This window comes from Sciurus carolinensis, chromosome 10 (genome assembly GCF_902686445.1).
Source record: "Sciurus carolinensis chromosome 10, mSciCar1.2, whole genome shotgun sequence".
Taxonomy (NCBI): domain Eukaryota; kingdom Metazoa; phylum Chordata; class Mammalia; order Rodentia; family Sciuridae; genus Sciurus; species Sciurus carolinensis.
Window position 1 is genome coordinate 82,298,240 of NC_062222.1, and position 20,887 is coordinate 82,319,126.

The 20,887-nt window shown below is 37.8% G+C and overlaps 2 pseudogenes; both read left to right on the plus strand.

Annotated features, from left to right (window-relative positions):
• The first annotated feature begins 4,061 nt into the window (after positions 1-4,061).
• LOC124994257 (transmembrane protein 50A-like) lies at positions 4,062-7,023 on the plus strand (annotated as a pseudogene).
• A 10,238-nt stretch (positions 7,024-17,261) lies between these two features.
• On the plus strand, positions 17,262-18,695 carry LOC124994658 (ribosome biogenesis protein NSA2 homolog; annotated as a pseudogene).
• The last annotated feature ends 2,192 nt before the right edge of the window (positions 18,696-20,887 follow it).

Sequence of the window (20,887 nt, forward strand, 5' to 3'; positions counted from 1 at the left end):
CTGGGTGCCTTATTTATTTAATTTTAAACTCATTTCAAATTGTTTTAATCTCCCCAACATCTGCAAAGGAATCTATTATTTAGGCAGACTTGAATTTTTTCATGGAGAAGTGGGAGGACTTAATTACAGTTTCAACACACATTGGCATGCTTAGAGCAATTCAGAAGGAAGTCAGAGAATTCTGAAAATTTAAGCCAAACTACTTATTCCATCTTAATAAGGTTGTGACTTGATGTTTATTTTACCAGAAAATATTCCCATAAGTACCAAGTAATTGGGCTTTATTCTATAGCCTGAAGGCCAATAGCCTGTGCTTGGTGAAACCAACTGAAAAAGTGAATTCCAAAGATGGAATTTCTCCATGGAAAAATGTGCTCCTTACAGCCCTTGGTATTCACACCTAAGGCCTGTTGGCAGCTGTTCTTTGGCCAGCTAAAACAGGCATGGTGGTACATAAAGGCAGTTTCTATGGAAACCTGAACCCAAATGCTATTGGAGTTTTGAGATCAAAGGCAATGTCCTGAATTGTTTGGAGAGCCCAATGAAGGTTTTAGAACTTTATTGTACTCCACAGAAAACAGTACAGTCAAGGCTTTGGAATGCTTTCTTCTCCAGGTGCACAAGAACTATGGGCACAAAGTAGAAGTTTGTAGTTTATTGTGAATTTATCTGTTCTAATTATTTTACCAGCCCCTTTCTAACATTCATCTCTGCCATAAAGAAAGTTGTCATCTTCCATTTTCCCTTTTTTCATCTTTGTTTTAATAAAAAGGTGAAGAAACAAGGTTCACAGGGCTTGTAAACTTGGCCACAGATAATGGTTCCTTTTCACAGATCATGGGTAATATATTCAGGGTACCATTTTTTTCACATATAATTATTAATATATACAAATAACTATGTGGCCAAGTATAATTCAGGTGAATTTCACTTCTACCTATAAAGTTTTGGCCTATAACAGTGTCTCCCCACATAGGTATAATCTTTAAACTTATTCCTTTTATAGTATTTATGACACAAATTCCAATATTGCAACATTAGTAGAAATTAAAGTGGAAGAAAATACATTTCTTGGGTGTTTCTTTCCCAAGAGTACATTTTTTTTTGGTGGATCTCAACTTGGACATATTTATTCTGACAAATTCCCACTTGATAAAAGACTCCACATCCTGACTAACGATAATGGGACATATTCTTTCTGACTGATGGAGATGTCAGCATGAAGCATCTGAACATTCTGTATTTGTCTGTGGAGATTCACTTCCTCAGTTTTGACTTTAGAGTCAGCCAAGATGTGCTGTAATGAGTCCTAGTATTCAAAATTATCATATTCATCATGAAGTAGTGAAATGAAGATTGGGAGGCTTCATCAAAATTTGTGGTGATATTAATCTGTGCATATGAAATGTTGACAGAGTGGTAGAATTTGGAGAAGCTCCCTATCAAGCATTCATTTAACCCTTTAAAGGCTGTGCTTCCAGAACCAACTCATCGAACTGCCTAGACTGTATACTACAGTCCTCTGTTTTCTGAGCTTTCCTGTTGGAAGGAGGCACCTCCTTCTCTGCTCCATTTTGTCCCAGCCACATTTCCAGGTTATATCTAGATAATATTTTCCTTCTCACTCTTGCTTCATGTGTCCTCAGTGGAAAACTTACAAGAATCTTCTCTTATTATAACTCAATTTTTTCCTTCCCCTACCACCAAAATGGACAATTGACTTTGAATTGTGATATACCTTAATCTGTAATTTTAATTTCTCTCTAAGCAGTGCATTATTTTAAAGTAGTGAGCTGTAAGTAAGGTTTAAACCAAATTGGAACAATGGCCATTGGTCATTTAATACATAGAATCATAAGATGAAAAGGTATAGAAGGGACTATGGGGACCATTTATCAGTATTTTGCCATCATTTTGATGGAAGAACTTCTAATAGCAGTGGGAAAAGAGTCTATTTACCAGATGTCTGGGAGCATAGAGAAAATTCCACCCAGAATGTGCATAATGACTTTGAGGTCTACTATTTTATGGTTGGAATGCTGCAAATTTTAAAACTTCCAGATTATATGATTACTTATTTTCTAACAAAAGTAATGTTTAATATTATTTATCATTGAGCACAGTAGTCCCTGTACATAACTCATCTTTAGGTAGCAGCAAGTGCATATCCATATACCTTGAGAGGGTGCTACACACCCCACCCCCCAAAAAAATCCCACTATCTGGGCAATTATGTTATATGGTAGGTGAAGGAACTGAGGTCTAGAATTATAAAGAGATTGATTTTCAAGATAACTATGCAGAACCAGCATGAAAATTCAAGTCTGATGACTTCCAGCCTTCAGATCTTCCCATCAAACTTTGACACAGTTTCAACCTGATGTCTTTTCCACATGGGTTCCTGGAGATTAGATTTTGGAAGGTAAATCTGTGGAACCTGACTGACTCCATTTAACCTGGTCTGTAGTATACAAGTAAAGTTGGAAAACTGCCCTGAGAGTGACATCTACCTACACGTGCCTCTGGTAGCAGCCTCGCTCAGAAGGGGACATGAGGATGGGTGTGGGGAGGGGGTGAGTGATGTTGGTGGCAGCAGTGGTACGTAGCCTTCAACAGTAGGTCATCATATTTTCCCAATTTCTGAGACCCTTTTCTGAAAGCCATTATTCTACTTTAGGCTTCAGGCTGCTGGAGGGAAGTATTACTTAGTGAATGTGGCAGGGGCTGATTCTTGTGGAACTCAACAAGAGTCAGATTTGGCTGATGTCAAAATTTTCAAGACTTTGGATTTTCAGAGACATTTCTTACTCTCCATGTGAGCTTGATCTAAATAGTCCTGTTCTCTATCTCTCATATGAAATTAATGGGTATAAAGAACTGATTTCTTCCATATGGAAGACATAAAAAATACTTGAGTAACTGAATGAGTAGATAATAATGAATAACCATTACTCAGATTAACATTGCCATTTTCAGAGGAGTCCAGTCTAACTCTAAAACTATGTTCAAGTTTTCAGGCCTTCATATAAAGGGAAAAATTTTGCAATTCTAAAATAAATTGATAAGAGATAGGTTATATTATGTCCCTTAAAAGATTAAAATACAAGTAAAATGTACATAGTATATAAAACCAGACAGAAATAAGGAGCCATCTTTACTACTATCCTGGGTGAGATTAGAGAAATCTGGATCCTCTCTTTGGTCACATGAACTACTCTTGGGTGTTCATTATGTGAATGCATTCATGGAATGATCCTGACCTTCTACTCGGTGTCAGTCACTCTAGAAGAAATTGGAAATGCAAAGATGACCAAGGTCAGCTGTGTCCCCAGATTTTATGGTCCAGTGGAAATGAATAACTAACTAATGCAAACTAAATATAATAAGCATTTGCAAGTGGTATAAACTGCAAGGACTATGTTAATTTATATTATTTTGGGAAAGGGAGTTAAGGAGGGTTTTACTGGGAAGATAAATTGAAAGGCAAAGGTATATGAATATTTTCCCCCTGGGAAGAGGGGAAAAGTCACAGAGGGAGGCGATGCAAGGACCAGAAGTGGGAAAGTACCACGATTTACTGAGCAATGGCAAGGAGAAAGGTCGAGCAGGTAAGGCTGAGAAGGGCATCTGCTGGCCAGTGTGCATGTTGGTGACAACCACAAGATCAAATATGGGCTTTTTAAAATGATGTCTCTGACAGGAGCTTGTAGAATTGATTGGGTGGTGGGTGTTGTGAGAAGATTGGGGAGAAGGAAACCAGAGTCATGTAATTCTATACTGCCTTTTTTTTCATACAGATTTTTAAAAGTCAGTTTAAAATAAAGGCAGACTTTAGGAAAGTCTTGATAGATAAGATGACAATAAATAAAGAGAAAATGTAGTTGCATGCAATAAGAAGGAGTATAGGTGCAAGAGTTGTGTGAATAAATAAGAAAAGTTTCTTCAAAATAAGATTTATGGGTCTTTTGGCTGAAACCAGGGGAAAGTGAGGAGGTCTGGGCCTGGTGTGGCTTTAGGGCTTCCAATTGACTGCACCTATTGAAGTGAGCTGACCTAAAAGAATGTCTAAGTTTCTAGAAGGCTTGAGATGCTCTGAATGCATTGACTGGGGGATAGCATGTGGCTGTTGCTTCCATTAATACTCTGGTGGGTTATCAAAGAGGCAGCAATTATTTATTCCACTGTGGGAGAATTCAGTCACTCATAACATGCTCGTGATGTTACTGCACCTTACCATTATTATAGTAACAGATGGTTGTACAAGCCTGGGTGACAGTTACAATGAAGGTTATCTGGGTCAGACAGCACTCGCATTTGGCTGTTTACAGGTTTAGTGTAGGTCTTTGGGTCTCTGATTGCATCAATGTACTCTCTTTGGAAGTTATATTGGTAAAGAAAAATCCTTTGTAACTCTGGAATTGCTGTAGTTTTCCAGGATGCCTTCAACTTGTTTGGAGGGCTTGTTTTAAGTTTGGTTGCACTAATGGCAGTAAAAACATCTGAGCTCCTACAGCATGGGTTGTTTTTAACCACTCATTCTCAATCTTTTGCAATGCCAATTTCTCAAATTATTTCTAACTGTGGTCTCATCTTAAAGTTGTGTATTACTAAAATCATGGAAAGTCCCTGCTTACACAACAACAACAATTCTATTGTGATAGGCACTTTATTAACTTCTCTAATGTTAAATGAAACTATTTTGCATGAGCAATTTTTGTCAGATTTTATCATCATGTAATTTGTAAAAGTTAAGAATTATAAAAGGAAAAAAAAAATGAGACTTTCAGAAACAGTGGTTTTTCCTAGATTGTAAGGATTTTGGAAGCAGAAACTTACCCAACTAGGGAAAAGCAAGAGAACACACAGAAGGCATGGCCTTACTGTAACATTAAAACATTATTATCACCCTGTCTTTATTTGTTTGTGGCCATCAGAATACTCTAGACAAGAGCGTATAAACAACAGAGGTTTATTTCTCACAGTTCTAGAGCTTGGGCAGGCCATGATCAGGGTGTGGGTTGATTCAGTGTTGGTGAAGGCTGGCTTTCTGGTTCATACATGCTATGATCTCATACAGTGCAAGGGGCAAAGGAGGGAACTTTCCAGGATTTCCTTTCAAAAGGCACTAACCTCAATCATGACAGTTCCATCCTCATGACCTAGTCAATTACCAAAAGCCTCACTTCCTAATATTACCACTTGGGGGTAAGGGTTTTAGCATATGGATTTGGAAGGGAGCACATTTAATCTACAGCACACTCAAAGTCCCTAGTTTCCATTAGGGCTCACATTTGGTGTTGTACATCGCATAGATTTTGACAATGTGTAATGACATGTATGTCCCACTATAGTGGTCTATTCAATAGTTTCACAATCCTAAAAATCCTCTGTTAGCTGTGAGCTGTAAAACTTTTTTTTTCTTCCCCTCTGAGGGGCCAGGGATTCAAACCGGGGTCCTTGCGCATGCTAGGCAAGTGCTCTCCAACAACAGCCACTTCTTCAGCTCCTGTAAAACTTTTTAATAATATTTTTTAGAAATATATATGAATGTGTGTGTATTTTACACAAACACACACACACACACACACACACACACACACGCACAAATGATAGCCTGTTGTATGATTACATCTGGGGTAGACCAAATTCCTGGACAGTTTGGTAAGATAAAAGCTGATATTTTAATTGAATTCAAAATAAGAAGATTAGAAAAGAGGAAATGATTGGAAGTGTTTTGTGTGGTGAAAAGAATCATTCTAGGAAGGCTTTTTTTTGGTCCATCACCACCCACTTTCTTGTGAATAAAAGTGGGCATGATCTTTTTCTTAGGAACCATGAAATGACACTTTTTGGCATAATTTCCATTTTTTTGTAGTTTTAAATAGTGATGTGTCTTAGATATGCTTGAGAAGTCAGGGAAGATTTGATTGTATGGAAATGTACATGCAGCTATAAAGCCAGTGTCTTTATCTCTCGATATTTGAAGACTGTGATGAGAGCAAGCACAGCATGTGGTAAATATATGGATAGAGACATGAAAGGATTCCTTGGTCTGATGTGTGGCCAGTTCCCTCCCATTCTGCCTCTTTTCTGGAGTTCACTGAAGTCTGTTATAAATATAATTTTAGTGAACCATGCAAATTTCTTTTCTTTATTTCTTTGTTGTATACAGTGCTAATATGAATTCTCCCCCTGAGATGCTTTTATGTAAATAAAAAGTGCTACTTAATCAAAATCAATATGTGTAAGCATATAAATAAATAACATCAAACCTGAAAAGTTTCTCTATGACATAAACTAACAGTGCTGAGTCTAATTGATTATTTTTGTAGCAAAAGTTTAAGAAAGTATGGGTAAGAGGCAGCAGAGGAGTAGGGAGAATCTTCCTGCTCACATCAAAGGTGTTAGGGTGTTAGGATATCAGGGACTATTATACCATTGCTTTTTGTAAGAGTCTCCAAGACTCCTGGGAAAAGCAAATTAACTAGGTAATGAACTTGCCAGTCAACTGACCACAGAAAAGAGATTTGTTGAAGTGAACACTTATGCTGTGCATACCTTTCTGAATATATTATAATTAGCAAAATTTACACTAAAAATAGTGCAGTTCACTTTGGTATTGACAGATACCCAGGCCACTGAGAATAGAGCATTTAAGCAATGAAGAAAGATAAATATTGACTACTAGTTTCTGGTAAAAATATAACTCATAGATTAGAAACTGCAGCTTGGGACATGGTTTGATTGTAGTTGGGAAGAGTTTTTTTTTTTTTTTTTTTTTTTTTTTTTTTTTTTTTTTTTTTTAAGGCTATCATTTAAAAATATTTTCCAACAAAACTCTGGATAAAAGTATCATAAGGTCTATCAGTGAGAGGATTGTAAAAATTGAAATGACAATCTGTCCTTTTGTTGTCAAATACTTGTACTTCTAGGAATGAATGGTTATGTGTTGGAAAGAAAGATCCACCAAAGGTGGGGTATGAAAGCTTTTCAAAACCTGGACCAGCAATGGTAGAAGCATGACTGCTGGGAGAAAGAATGGAAATTACAGTAGCAATAACCGAATTGCCTGGAGAATATTATCCAAGAAGATGAGCCTCGAGGACCCAGACACATCAGTATTCAAATGCCATCATGATTCTTATCTATAGGACAGCACTTCCTCTTTCCCACACTATCCCTTCTCTCTAAGTGACGTGACTGGGAAAATGGGTGTCATGTTCTCATTGTCATTTGAATTGCCATCTCATTTTGGTTATTTCCTGAACTGGAATGACTTCAAGAAATAGGTTTACATTTTAAATTAAAATACCTAGTGTATGCAAGGTGAACATAAATGTGTAGCTGGGTGTGTTGGTGCATACCTGTAATCCCAGCAACTAAGGAGGCTAGGCAAGAGGATCACAAGTTAGAGGCCAGCTTGAGTAACTTAATGAGATCCTGTCTCAACATAAAAAATAAAAGAACTGTGATGTAACTCAGTGGTATAGTGCTTCTGAGTTAAATCCCCAAACCATTCCCCCCAAAAAAGACACGTGTGTAAATGTAAATATATACACGTGTTTAATCCTATTTTATGGCAGAGTTCAATTCACATATGGCTAATATGTAGAAGATTTATTTAGGGCATTATGGTAAGTATTAAATCAGGCACCAACATGGTAAGACTCAGTGTTAAGTCTCAAAAAGTTTAGTGAGGGAACAGTTTTGGAACTATGTGGTAGGTTTATGGGGTAAATCATTCACTGTTGTGCTCACTGTTACAGAAACAAAATGAAACAATTATAACTCCCAAGTTGAACAGTGGGTGTTTCCCACTTCGTTGCAGGTCGGAGAGGGTGAAGGGGTCTACTCCATGCAGTAACGTATACCACCCGCCTTCATTCTGTCTCTACCAGCGTATCAGCCTGGGAGTCCTCTTGAGATTTTCTGCATCTGGTTTTTAGTTAAGGATCAGGCGTGGATGTGCCAAATGTCACTGCTCCCACATTTCAATGACCAGAACTGAGCCACATGACCCACGATGGACAAGGAGGGCTGAGAAATGCAGTCTTCTGGTGTTCCCAGAGAAAAAATGAAATGGGGTCATGGTGACACACAGCACGTTCACTGCCATTAGAAAAGGGATTTCTCAGGGTGACCTTTCCTAATTTCTTGGAGCTTGAATTGGATTTGCTTAATATTCATTAAATTTCCCATCTTTTAATAAGACATTGGAGCAGGGAATACAATTAAAACTTAGTGAAAAAGCTCCTGTCTACACACATGATCTCAATCAGCTCTCCCACTTCCACGGTGTCATTCTAGATCACATGCAGAGTTACAGAGTCTGGGGGCAATTAGGCAGCTCACTGGAGGACCTTTCCCTACAGACTGGTGGAATCCATAGTTAGATGTTTGTTTCTCAGGCATCTTTCTCTCTTTGTTCTGAAACAGGAAGTTTGGTTCAGGATGAATAAATATTTGTTGAATGAATGAAAAGGATACAAAACTTAAGTTATGCAAAAAGATTGAAATAAGCAATTCAGAAAAAAAATTCAAGAAACACTTGTGGGATTTAATAATGAAACAAAACAAACAAAACCCCAAAAATCCCAGAAAATATAAATTATGTGCTTAGAATGAAAAGCAGTTAGCTTGTACTTCATTCCCATGCTGAGTCTAGCGAGTAGTGATTGGTCCATTTTCTGAATCACACATTCCTTCAACAATCAAAGCATAAATCATGAGATATAGGGATAAAAAAGACAGTTTTTTTTCCTTCATGAAGCTTACACATACGAAAGGCACAAACTACCTTCATGTCGCTGTTGTTGGATATGGGTAGTACTTTCCCTTCTGCAAATGCTACAGTTCAAACCTGCCTAATAATGATGTTATTCTCTCCAGGCAGATTGGAGAACTACTTCTTATAAAGCTGAGTTTTGAGAATTCCTTCTACGGAGGAAGCAGAGTAATAAGAAAATTGTTTCTTATGGTTACTTTTCTAGAAATTGTTGAATAGCTTTTCCCAACAAAGGGGAAGCTCAACATTATAGTTCCCCATCACATCTTTGCATAGGTATGGTTCTATAGGTTAAATATATATATATATATATATATATATACACACACACACACATATACTTATATATATGTACATGTTCTTTTATGTTCCTTTTTTTTTTTTTCCTTTTTTGTATTGGGGATTGAATCCAAGGGTGCTTAACCACTGAGTTACATACCCAACCCTTTTTATTTTGAGTTAGGGTCTCACCAAGTTACTAAGGGCTTTGCTAAATTACTGAGGCTGGCTTTGAACTTGTGATCCTCCTGCTTCAGCCTCTAGAGTCACTGAAATTATAGATGTGTGCCACCATGCCCAGTTTAAATAGGTTCTTAATGGTTTAAAAATTATAGCTTTATAGCTCTGTAAAATCACTTCTCCTCGTGCTCACATTTCTCCTTCTCAACTAAATTCTGTGATTTTGCACTTCCTAAACTGATCTGTTCTCAAAGTTGGTGCTGTTGAAGAGGAAATTTCAGGTGCTGGGCAAGACTTTTTCACTAATTCTGTACCTAGTGTGTCTCTGAGTGAAAATTATACAAATAAAACAAAACAACAAAATAAAGCAGAATCATTATTATCTTTTATTTTAAAATGATTCTACTTATAATTTTAAAACACATTGAGATACTAATTGAATTTATAATATAATTACGTTTAAGTCAGATTAAATTATAGCCATAGCCTGTGTATATGATCCTTTCACCATATACTACTCCTGAAGTTTTCTGAAATTTGGAAAAGCACCTTTTTCCTGTTGCAATGGCTGGGGTTGTAGCTCAGTGGTTGAGTGCTTGCCTGGCATGTGTGAGGTCTTGGGTTTGATCCTTAGCACCACATATAAATAAGTAAATAAATAAATAAATGTCCATTGATAACTAAAAAAATATTTAAAAAGAAATGTTAGTCAGAATTACTTAGTTTTTCCATTTATTAGAATTATTAATTCCCTCAATGCTTCTTGAATTTTCCACAATTACTCACTTGGGTCTTTTAGTGTAGATAAAGTATCATTTTTAGTCTTAATCACTCAACATAATTATTCAACATTTTCTAGGTATCCAGACCCTATACTAGGTGCTTGGAAACCACCTGTGAACCAACAGGAAAAAGTCCTCGCCCTTGGCCTTTGTTGCAGCACAGGGAGATAGTGTAATAAGTAAATGATGTGGTTGGGGATAGGGCTCCTTGAAAGGCAGCATTAGAGCAAAGACTTGCAGGGTGTGAGAGCTGACCTGTGTATATCTTGGGGAAGAGAATTGCAGGTATCAGGAGCACTTCTTGCAAAGGTCAGAAGCAAAGCCGAGCTTGGCATATTAGGAACAGTAAGGAGATGAGCGTGCTGAGAGCAGACAGCTGGGGGTGGGTGGGAGGTGGCTCAGAGCTGTATAGTGGGCAGTGTAGACCATTGTAAAGATCTTGGATTTTACTCTGAATTAACGGACTACTGTTGGTTTTTGCCCACAATAGAGTCTTTATTTTCCTCTGTTCTTAGGCTCTTTTGCTGTTGTACGTTTCTGTATTACTTATAATACTCTGCAATCATGAGTACACACTTTTATCTGGGATCTTTTACTTGCAGGGTGGAAAATCAGGTCCTGGTACAGCTTAGTTAAGTAAACAATTCTCTCTTTGTGGATTTCAAGTGATCAGGAATTTTTGAGTTCTGAGCAACTGCCGTTGCTTATGACCCCATTGTTCAGCCTATCAGCCTGGATGCAAATTTACAGAATGCAGATTGTAGTAAGCAATCTTACAGTGAGGTGATGCTTGCATGTTTTATGTTATTTGATTCTATTTCTTCTAGATGCATCTCTGAAAATTTCCATTTTAATTACCTGTTGGCTCAGAGAAAAGCATCTTCCCTGAACACAAATTCCCCTAAAAATGAAAATGTGAGCAGGCCTATTGCATAGTTTACACCCACTTCCCTTTTGTGAATGGATTGTAAGACACTTCACATGCTATGAGGGAATGTTCTATATTTTTCAGGTAGTTGCTGAGTCTTGCTGCAGGCTCGTGGTTTGGAGAGGGTGTTGCCCAGTTTGCCCAGATCACCCCAGGGGTAGACCAGTCGTGGGTGCAAACTTGAAAGACTACTGGGCTCATCTTAGGGAAGAAGTACTATTTGATATATTTTTGTTTGTACTACTTGATATATTTGATTTATTTCTGTTTGTATAAAGAGTTGAGTGTTTAAAGTATTGAACTAGTTGTTAGTTTCTTCAACTAATGGAAGCAATTTTATTTTAGCAGCTGGTGAGGTCAAGTGGGTTGCTGATGGTCACTGTACACTGAGGAAAGGGGCAAGAGAAGCCTCAGTCTGCTCATCAGACATCCCTCAAGCAAGAGGCACAAAAGCTATCCTGGAATTTTCCACATGCTTCTACTCCCTTATCAGAGGTTCCACCAGGCATGTGAGATGATTCACATTTCTTAGCCTTATCCTCTGCACACATGTGACTTTTCAGGCACTCAGCAGGGCTACATCATAACTTTGGGCCTAAGGCACTATTTATTTCTTTGACTCTTTCCTCCATAAAATGTATTTAAAATTATATTTTACGTCTGTGTTATAAAGAAGAATACATTTATGGTTAGGTATTATGCAAACATCACAGAATGTACTTATACAAGCCTAGATGTTACAGTCAATCACTCCCTGTGGTCTCTTGATGCAAACAGAGACAAAGTGAACAACTTAAGGCTGCTACTGGCATAACGGGGCACACTGCCTGACAGTAAATTAGGAGTATACACTAAAATAATGAAAAAAGTGTAATATAGTAAATATACAAACTCAAAACAGTTGTTTATTATCATTATCAAGTAGGATGCACTGTATAAGATTGTAAGTTCTATACTTTTATATGATTAGCAGTGCAGTAGGTTTGTTTACACCAGCATCATCAGAAACGTAGTGATGCTTTGCATTACATTTTTACAATGGTTCAGAGGTCACTCAGAGATAGGAATATTTCACCTCCATTATAATCTTGTTGGATCACTTCATATATGTGATCTGTCATTGACGGAATTGTTCTGTGGGACATGACTGGATATTGTATTTAAATTTTTTAATCTAAAAGTTTATTATTGATTTGCAAAACAATGAGAACATTTTCATTACCTTGTAAATATACTATGGAACCTGGACCCTGGATTACTTCTGAGCCTAATGAGTAAGGTGGTCCTGACCCAAGCTGTCTGGGGATGTCTGTGGTTATGGAAGGCAGCTGAGGATTCAGGAATTCTGGTATCAGCCAGGTATGATTTGATGATCAGTAATAATTTGATTTTGGGAATAGTCTAAACAAGGATTGAACCAAACAACTTGTTTGGAAAGTTTTTGCTTGGGTTAGTGGCATGTGACTGTAATCTCAGCAACTCAGGAGGTTAAGGCAGGAAGATCACAAGTTCAAGGTCAGTCTGGACAGCTTAGTGAAACCCTGTCTCAAAATAGAAAATAAGAAGGGCTGGGAATGTAGCTCAGTGGTAAAGACCCCCCTGTGTTGCATCTCCAGAACTACAAAAGTCTGAGTCCTCTAACAACTATAAAGGGAAGGAAGTGTTTTTGTTGGTTTGTTTATCTTTATCCCAGTTTCTTTTTATGCAGTGACTGCAATGAGTGTCATTTTCGGAAGTGTAACCACATATTAAAAAAATGGTCCAGGGTTAAACAGGAAAACTTTGGGAGGAACACATGAACCAAAGACTTTTCTACCTCTATCTACTATTGCAGCACAGAACATTCTAGTAGAAAGATGGAATCAACAACCTTTATTGAGAATTTACTTGCTCAGACACTATGTGGTGCTAGAGTCCTTGTAAGCATGATTATCAGGCTCCTTGATTGATCTTGGAGGATGTGGAGTGTCGTAGGGTAGGAAGAATGGGAGAGAGATTAGAGAACAGGCATTTATAATACAGAGGGTGATATGTGATCAAAGGGGAAATAGGAGTCTAAGAAAACTCATGGGAAGGGTACTTAACCCAGATTTGCAAGACAGACAGATAAGGCTTTCCAGAATAAGTAAAACCAGAACTGAGGCCTGGAGGGTAAGTAGGAGTGAACCAGTTAAGTAAAGAAGAAGAAAGAGAAAGAGGAAGAGGAAATCATTACCTCGAACAACCAAGCAGCTGAGCAGCCAGAAGAGAACTAAAAGTAGGGTAGGAGGCAAGAAGGGGGCAGGGACAGGGGACAAAAAGAGCACATTAAGAAGAATGACAGGGAGTTTGATGTGGGTGGACCATAGAGTGCATTTGGGAAGAAGCAACTGTAGAGTTAGACACAAGCCATAGAAGCAAGTCCCATAAACCATGGTGAGAGTTTGAAGTTCAAGAGCAGCAGGGAGCCACTACAGGGTTTTAAGTGATAAAGTGATCAGTTCATGTTTGAATTTAAAATTCTTTCATTGTAAAAATAAAAAGGTAGTTGAATCAAGGGGAACTAACAAACATTTGCAATAAGACCCTTGTGCTGACATGAGGAGACAATGTAAGCAGGGTTCCTCTTTGTGGAATACTGAGTGCTGCTTACTCATGTCTGGGTGTGATGACTATACAGTTGCTGCTTAATTTGTCTCTTATGACCAAATTCATGGCAGCACGACATCTTAGCAGACTCTTAGGTTTCTTCCTTTCTTCTTCATTTGACTTTAACTCTATAACCTTCCAAAATTTGTCCCAACTTCCATCCCTTTTTAAAGAAACAGCCCAGGAATGCCAACCTCATGGTAGGACTTTATTTTAGCAGGACACTCAGGATCAGCTCCCTCTGGCAGAACCTTGGTTCTTGGATGAAAAGCAGAGACAAGAATGAGCTGTATTTTATTTGGGTGTCACCTGATTTTTTTAATTGGCCAATGAATGCCACTGCCTTAGCAATTTTCAGCATTACAGAGCGTTAGCAAGTTGTCACTATTGAACCTCTAAAGCTGCCCAACTTGTCTCAACCTGGATCAGAGGTGATTCCATCTCTTCAGTTTAATTTTAGGGAAGCAAGTCCTGGAGTAGAGGGGATGAGAAAGTTGAGTGGAAGTTTGACATACAAGTCCTACCAGAAGTTTATTTTCTTTTTCTTCTCTTTGTTCTTCTTTTAAAATTAATACCTGCTTTCCACCTCCTCTAATTGTAAAGTCTTGCCATCCACAGATGTTGACTTGGTCAGTGTGAACAAGGCGGTCAGGAAACTAAAGCAGCAGAGCGTGTGTGTGTGCCAGACATGGGACATGAATTTTCAAGGAAGCAACACCTTCCTGGTTCTCTAGTGAACAGCAAAAGCATTCTACTATCTGTCCTGTTTTCTTTGGGGTGTTAGAAAAGGATTGGGTAGAAAAATTGGGTTGGGCTGGGGAAAAAAGAAAGAACTGCAGAGGGGTTTTTGTATTGAAGCGTTGGAGTCTCTGTCCCCTATCTTGGGTTTGGTTTGGTTTTATAGGGTCACAGTTGAAATTCATAAAAGCTAGGTGCCAGAAGGATTATAAAGTCATCCGGAATGAAGATAGGAGCTGAATGTGATGTCCTCCAAAGGATGTTGCTTGGTGGAGATAGTGGAAAACTTACATAGATGTGGGGGGCTGACACGCTGCTCACTTTCCAGGGGATGGTTTGTTGGGGTAGCATGCCAAATGCTGGTAAAATGTTCCAAAGGACAGGCCTTACATGGCCTGAGCATTTGCAATTTTTCGTTGGCTTCTTCTTACTGCCACATTTTTCAACTCTTTCTTGGCATAGGAAAGCTCTTTTCATTTCCTTGCAGGCTGTTAATTTTCTAATATGTCATCCTTTGTCATTGATTAAATTCAAGCCACAGATTAGCAAATTAGAATTTGATTGTGTCACAGTTTTCTCTGAAGACTGGAGTTACATTGCTATAAAACAGAGAACTATAAAGCAGAGGCTGGGAGAGGGACATGAAGCCGATCCTTCCCTAGCACCTTAGAGGGAGCATGGCCCCATTGACACCTGGATCAAACGTCTAGCCTCCAGAACCATGAGACAATAAATTCCCATAGTTTAAGCCATTCAGTTTGTAGTATTTGAAGACAGTCCTAGGAATCACATATACAACCTAAATCTTTTTTTTTTTTTTTTTTTTTTTTTTGGGTGGAGGGCACCAGGGATTGAACTCAGGGGCACTTGGCCACTGAGCCACCATCCCAACCCTATTTTGTATTTTATTTAGAGACAGGGTCTCACTGAGTTGCTTAGTGCTTTGCTTTTGCTGAGGTTGGCCCTGAACTCACAATCCTCCTATATTTTCCTGAGCTGCTGGGATTACAGGCATCTGCCACCACGTCCACCACTGCACCCAGCCTAAATATCCACACTGTGCCCAGAGCTAACATGAGAACCTGCATCTTGGACGCCTTCTCTCTGTCTTTTGCAAATGTGTTTCAGAGTATGAAGATAGTTTGGGTGGAGCCTGTCTGCAGTATTGTTACCAGCAGTTATACTTCCATGAACCCTGGGCTTTTGTGATCAAGTTGAGTTAGCAGAGTTATGTAAATCAGGGTGCTTAAAATGAATCACAATATGAACTCTGGATAAATATGTCCTTTTGAATCAGGAAAAAAAAATCATTCTTAAGTTTTGAAAACTACTTTTACATTTTAAGAGGGATTTCAGGAAAATTAAATGTTCTAAATTTAAATAACTGCTAGAATGAATATAACTGGGCAACCTCAGGTAAGTTACTTCTCTAAATCACACATTTTAAAAATGATGTTAACAACAGTTTCCTGCTTACATTAAAGGGTTGCTTTTTGAAAATAAAAGGGTGAAAGTCCTTTGTGAATCGTAAAATACTACACCCTTTTGTTGACATTAGCCAGATTTATGGTTTGCTTTATTTATAATTTGTACTCTACTTCCTATTAAGATGAATTCAAGACTTCTTATAATGAAATATGCATAGTCCAAGATAGTTAAAATAGAAAATAAAATAAACCATCTTGGGGAAAGTACAAATACTCCCAAACTCCAAACTAAAATAGTGTGGTGGAGATGAGTAAGCGAACAGCTGGACTACACAATTCCTTGTCTTCCTTGCAGTTAGATGTGCCACCTTGTTGGCTTCTAGCCAACAGGTCTTCTGAATGGAAGGGGTGTGTGCTCCTTCCAGATCCAACTGGTAAAGCCTCCCACTGCTGTGTTTCTACTAGCCAGAAGCCATTCACAAGGACTGAAAGGAGATCATGAAGACCAGTGTGACCTTGGGAGCCATCAGTTGAATATAGCAGTTCTTTGTTTACCTAGAATTACTGTGAGGAACAGATCCTTTTTGTCCTCCAAAGGGCCATCAGGAGCATCTGCCCTGGGCTGCTGAGAGGATAATGAACCTCTGCTGTTCTTATATTTTTGGGTCGTTTGTTATACTGATTTAGTCTACTCTAATACGTATAGTTACTCTATTTGAACACTAAATTTAGCATTCAACATTTCTGAATCACAGACTGCTGAAACTGGAAGACAGTTTAAAGATCTAGTCCACCCCACTTATTTTTCTGGTTATTATCTCTTTGTTTCAAATCCTTCAGTGTCTCCAGATTGATTTCATAATTAAATTCAGAATCTTTAATGTGGTTCACAGCATATGTTCCAATTTCTCCTTACTTTTCTTACTTTGTTTTTTTGTCAATCTTTCTTATAGACTCTTTTATTAAAAAGAAAAAAACCTTTCCTTTTTATCTTGCTCATTTCTACGTTTTCTCTTTTTCTTGCCTATTTTGAGATTAACTAGACCATTGCCTCCTCTGGGAAGCTTTTCCTCCCTATCCTTCTGGTCCCAACTTGTTGGCTACCCACTTCTATTTCCCACAGCACTCCTGTGAATGCTTCTCAAAACATTCACCCTGTTCTATTGTAATCTGAAGTTTGATTTAGGGACTTCCAATTGCACTACAGATCAGTGATGGAAGAAGACTTTCTTTGAGGTATCTTTGTGTCCCTAGCTTCTAGTATGGTACCTGTACAGTTTTTCAAGCAAATGAATAATACAATGTCAGCAAATATTTGTCAAGTGCTTCCCAGGTGCCATGTTTTTAAAGTGATGGGACTGTAACAATAGTTAAAAATTGACAAGGAGCTTACCTTCATGAAGATATAGTCCAGCAGGGGTGATAGGCATCAATCAAAAACACACAAATAGTCTTTCCTGTTCCGCGTTGCGCGGTGTCGGCCTGTGGGTCTTTGGTACCCGAAAATTAAGAGCTTCTACTCACCCCGGAGACTGCACCCCGCAGATCTGCGGCTGTCACCATGCCACAAAATGAATATATTGAATTACACCGTAAACGCTATGGATATCGTTTGGATTACCATGAGAAAAAGAGAAAAAAGGAGAGTTGAGAGGCTCATGAACGTTCAAAGAAGGCAAAAAAACTGATTGGCCTGAAAGCTAAGCTCTACCATAAACAGCGCCATGCCGAGAAAATTCAAATGAAAAAGACTATCAAGATGCATGAAAAGAGAAACACCAAACAAAAGAACGATGAAAAGACTCCACAGGGAGCAGTTCCTGCCTATCTTCTAGACAGAGAAGGACAGACTCGGGCAAAAGTACTTTCCAACATGATTAAACAAAAACGAAAAGAGAAGGCGGGAAAATGGGAAGTCCCCCTTCCCAAGGTTCGTGCCCAGGGAGAAACAGAAGTATTAAAAGTGATTCGAACAGGGAAGAGAAAAAAGAAGGCCTGGAAGAGGATGGTTACTAAAGTCTGCTTTGTTGGAGATGGCTTTACAAGAAAACCACCTAAATATGAAAGATTCATTAGACCAATGGGCTTACGTTTCAAGAAGGCCCATGTAACACATCCTGAACTTAAAGCCACCTTTTGCCTACCAATACTTGGTGTGAAAAAGAATCCCTCATCTCCACTATATACAACTTTGGGTGTTATTACCAAAGGTACAGTCATTGAGGTGAATGTGAGCGAATTGGGCCTTGTAACACAAGGAGGCAAAGTTATTTGGGGGAAATATGCGCAGGTTACCAACAATCCTGAAAATGATGGATGCATAAATGCAGTCTTACTGGTTTGACATCTGTTTTACATTTTTTATAATTAAAGACTACAAATCAATCAGGAAAACCACCATTACTGTGATATTTCTGAGTACTACCAAACAGCCTTAAATATCTGTAGTCATTAAGAGAACTATTTATTAAACTGTTTGCAAAAAGAAAAACATTAAAATGACCAAGTTTGGCAGATTGTTCTTTATTAGGGGGTTTATGTTAAGGGCTTACATGTTTTTAAGATTGAACAATTGAAAAAGTAAACCTATAAATATAAGTATCTGCATTAAAGAGTGTATACTCGGCAATGCAGATCTGTTGTTTTTGGAAAAACCACCAGTATAGCTGAAAAAAATATGTAAGAGAAAGCAGGCTATACAATGTAGAAAAAGTTCAGAACTTTTAGATACATCTTTTCATCTGTAACCAATCCTTGTTCAATAAATAAATAAATTTTTTTTTAGCATTCGCTATATTCTAAATATAGAGTAGTATAATTATGCTTTCAGAATGATACTAAAAGTTTTGTATAATTCCAGCTTAGTTTTCATTGATGCCCTGAAGAGAAAATTATTTGCAGTTGGTTAATTATTGGTTAATAAAAATTAAAAGGTCATGTTTTAAGGTTATAAACTTGGTCAAAGCAGTTCTGTGATCTGGATTACATGATTTTAAGCTTTAAAAAAAAAAAAAAACACACAAATAAAAATACAATGTCTGTTAGTGTTACATATATACACGTCAACCATAAAATTTCTAATTTCTCAGCACTTGAGCAGAATAAATTTGTAATTAAGTATTCAAAAATATTGCAGTTTCAGAATATGCAGAACTATTGAATTTCATAACTAATAATCATCACCTACTGAGCTCTTATTATGGGTGAAGCACTTTAAAAGGATTACCACATTAAGAATTTGTTGAATACGCATGAAAACTGTATTAGGCACAGACTCCAACTGCAAATAAATGAATGTTATTATGGTCTTCAGATCATATTTGGAATCAGAGCCATCCACTTAAAACTGTGGTCAGAAATGACTGCGGAATTGATTTTTAAGGAACCCTCAGACCTATCTCTAATAACACACATCCTATTTTGCCTGGGAATTAACCTGCAAATCACTTTTATTCATGGGGAGAATATAATATGTGATAAAGCTTGAGATGTTAATGTGATTTAACTAAATTCAGTTATGGAAAAATAAAGAAAGTGCTCTATTTTCATTCATTTTGGAAGTAATGGCTCAAAGAGACAATAAGAAAAAAAAATACGTAGGTTTATAATTTTAGCTGTCTAGAAAAAGGCACGCAAGTTTTTCAGGTGATATATTTTTGTTCCTTAATTATAAATGGAATTGTTTGGAATTTTGAGATTTTCATTCTTTCATGAATGAGAGTGAAAATGTTGTGTAGAACGGTGTTTATCTTGCTTTGGAGGAGGGTGAAACACATAAACAAGCAAATGCTGCTCATAGTGCTGAGTGCTATGATAGGGTAACTGTTAAATGTTATGAAAATGCAAAGAAAGTAGCAGCTTTGTTTCCATGGGATGGTCAGGAAGGACATGAATGAGGAGGCAGCATTGGTGGTCCTTCTAATATAAGAAGAAATCATGTAACACACAGAAAGAAAGGATATTCTAGTCAGAACAGAGTATGCAAGAACTTGGAGGTATTACTGGGCATATGGAGGAGGAGAAAAGAGTTGAGTTAAGTGATCATAGGAGGGGCTGAGTGTGTGGTGGTGATGGTGAGAGAGTGACCAAGGACAAAGGAAGATGAGACCATGGAAGTCTTGATAAACTATATATGTTCATTTATTAGTAGTAGATGTAGTAGTAGTAGTAGTACCAGGGACTAAACCCAGGGGCACTTAATCACTGAACACATCCCCAGCCCTTTTAATTTTTTTTTTTAATTTTGAGACAGGGTCTTGCTAAGTTGCTTAGGCCCTCGATAAGGCTGACTTTGGACTTGTGATCCTCTGCCTCATCCTCCCAAGATTCAGATATGATCTTATATAAAATATAAAATGTGAGGCTAGTGAAGACATCTGGGGAAAGAATGGACATAGATGGTGACAGTGGAGCTAGGAAAGGCGGAATGCTTTGAGAAGGCTATTTCCAAGATAAATTTAGGAACTGGAATCTGAATGGGACCTAGTGGTGAAAATAATTTAGGTAAAATGAAAAACTATTGATGTGCTCTCTAATAGGATAGACATATGTAGTTACTTAAATTTGAACTGATTAATATTAACTATGTTAAAAACTCATTTCCTCAGTCACACCAGACACATTTCATGGCTGTATGCAGCCACAAGTGCCTGGTACCACCATAGTGCATAACAGAGAGAAATTCCAACATCACAGAGGATTCTAGTAGACAGCATTGGATTTGAAAATGACTCTTTTAAATTTGGACAGTAAAGGACAATATCATTTATCAAAATAGGGAATATAAGACAAAGTTTGAAAGAAAAAAGGGATTGTATTAGGACACGTTGAGTTTGAGATGGTTTTGGGCATCCAGTTAAAGATATTAATTTAAGCTTTTGGAAACTGGGTCAGGAACTCAGAGAGAGGCAGGGGTTAGAGATGGATTTCAGTCTTCATCTTATAAATATTAGCTGAAGTCAGGTAGATGGGTATGAGAAGAGGGACAGGAATATTCCATAGACCTCCCTCCCTAAAGGAGTACAAAGGAATTGTAATATAGTAGGAAGAAGCAATCTAAGGAGGAACAATCTGAAAAACCAGAGTTGTTTTATTTTTTGGGTACTGGAGCTCAGGGAAGCTCTACCCCTGAGCCACATCC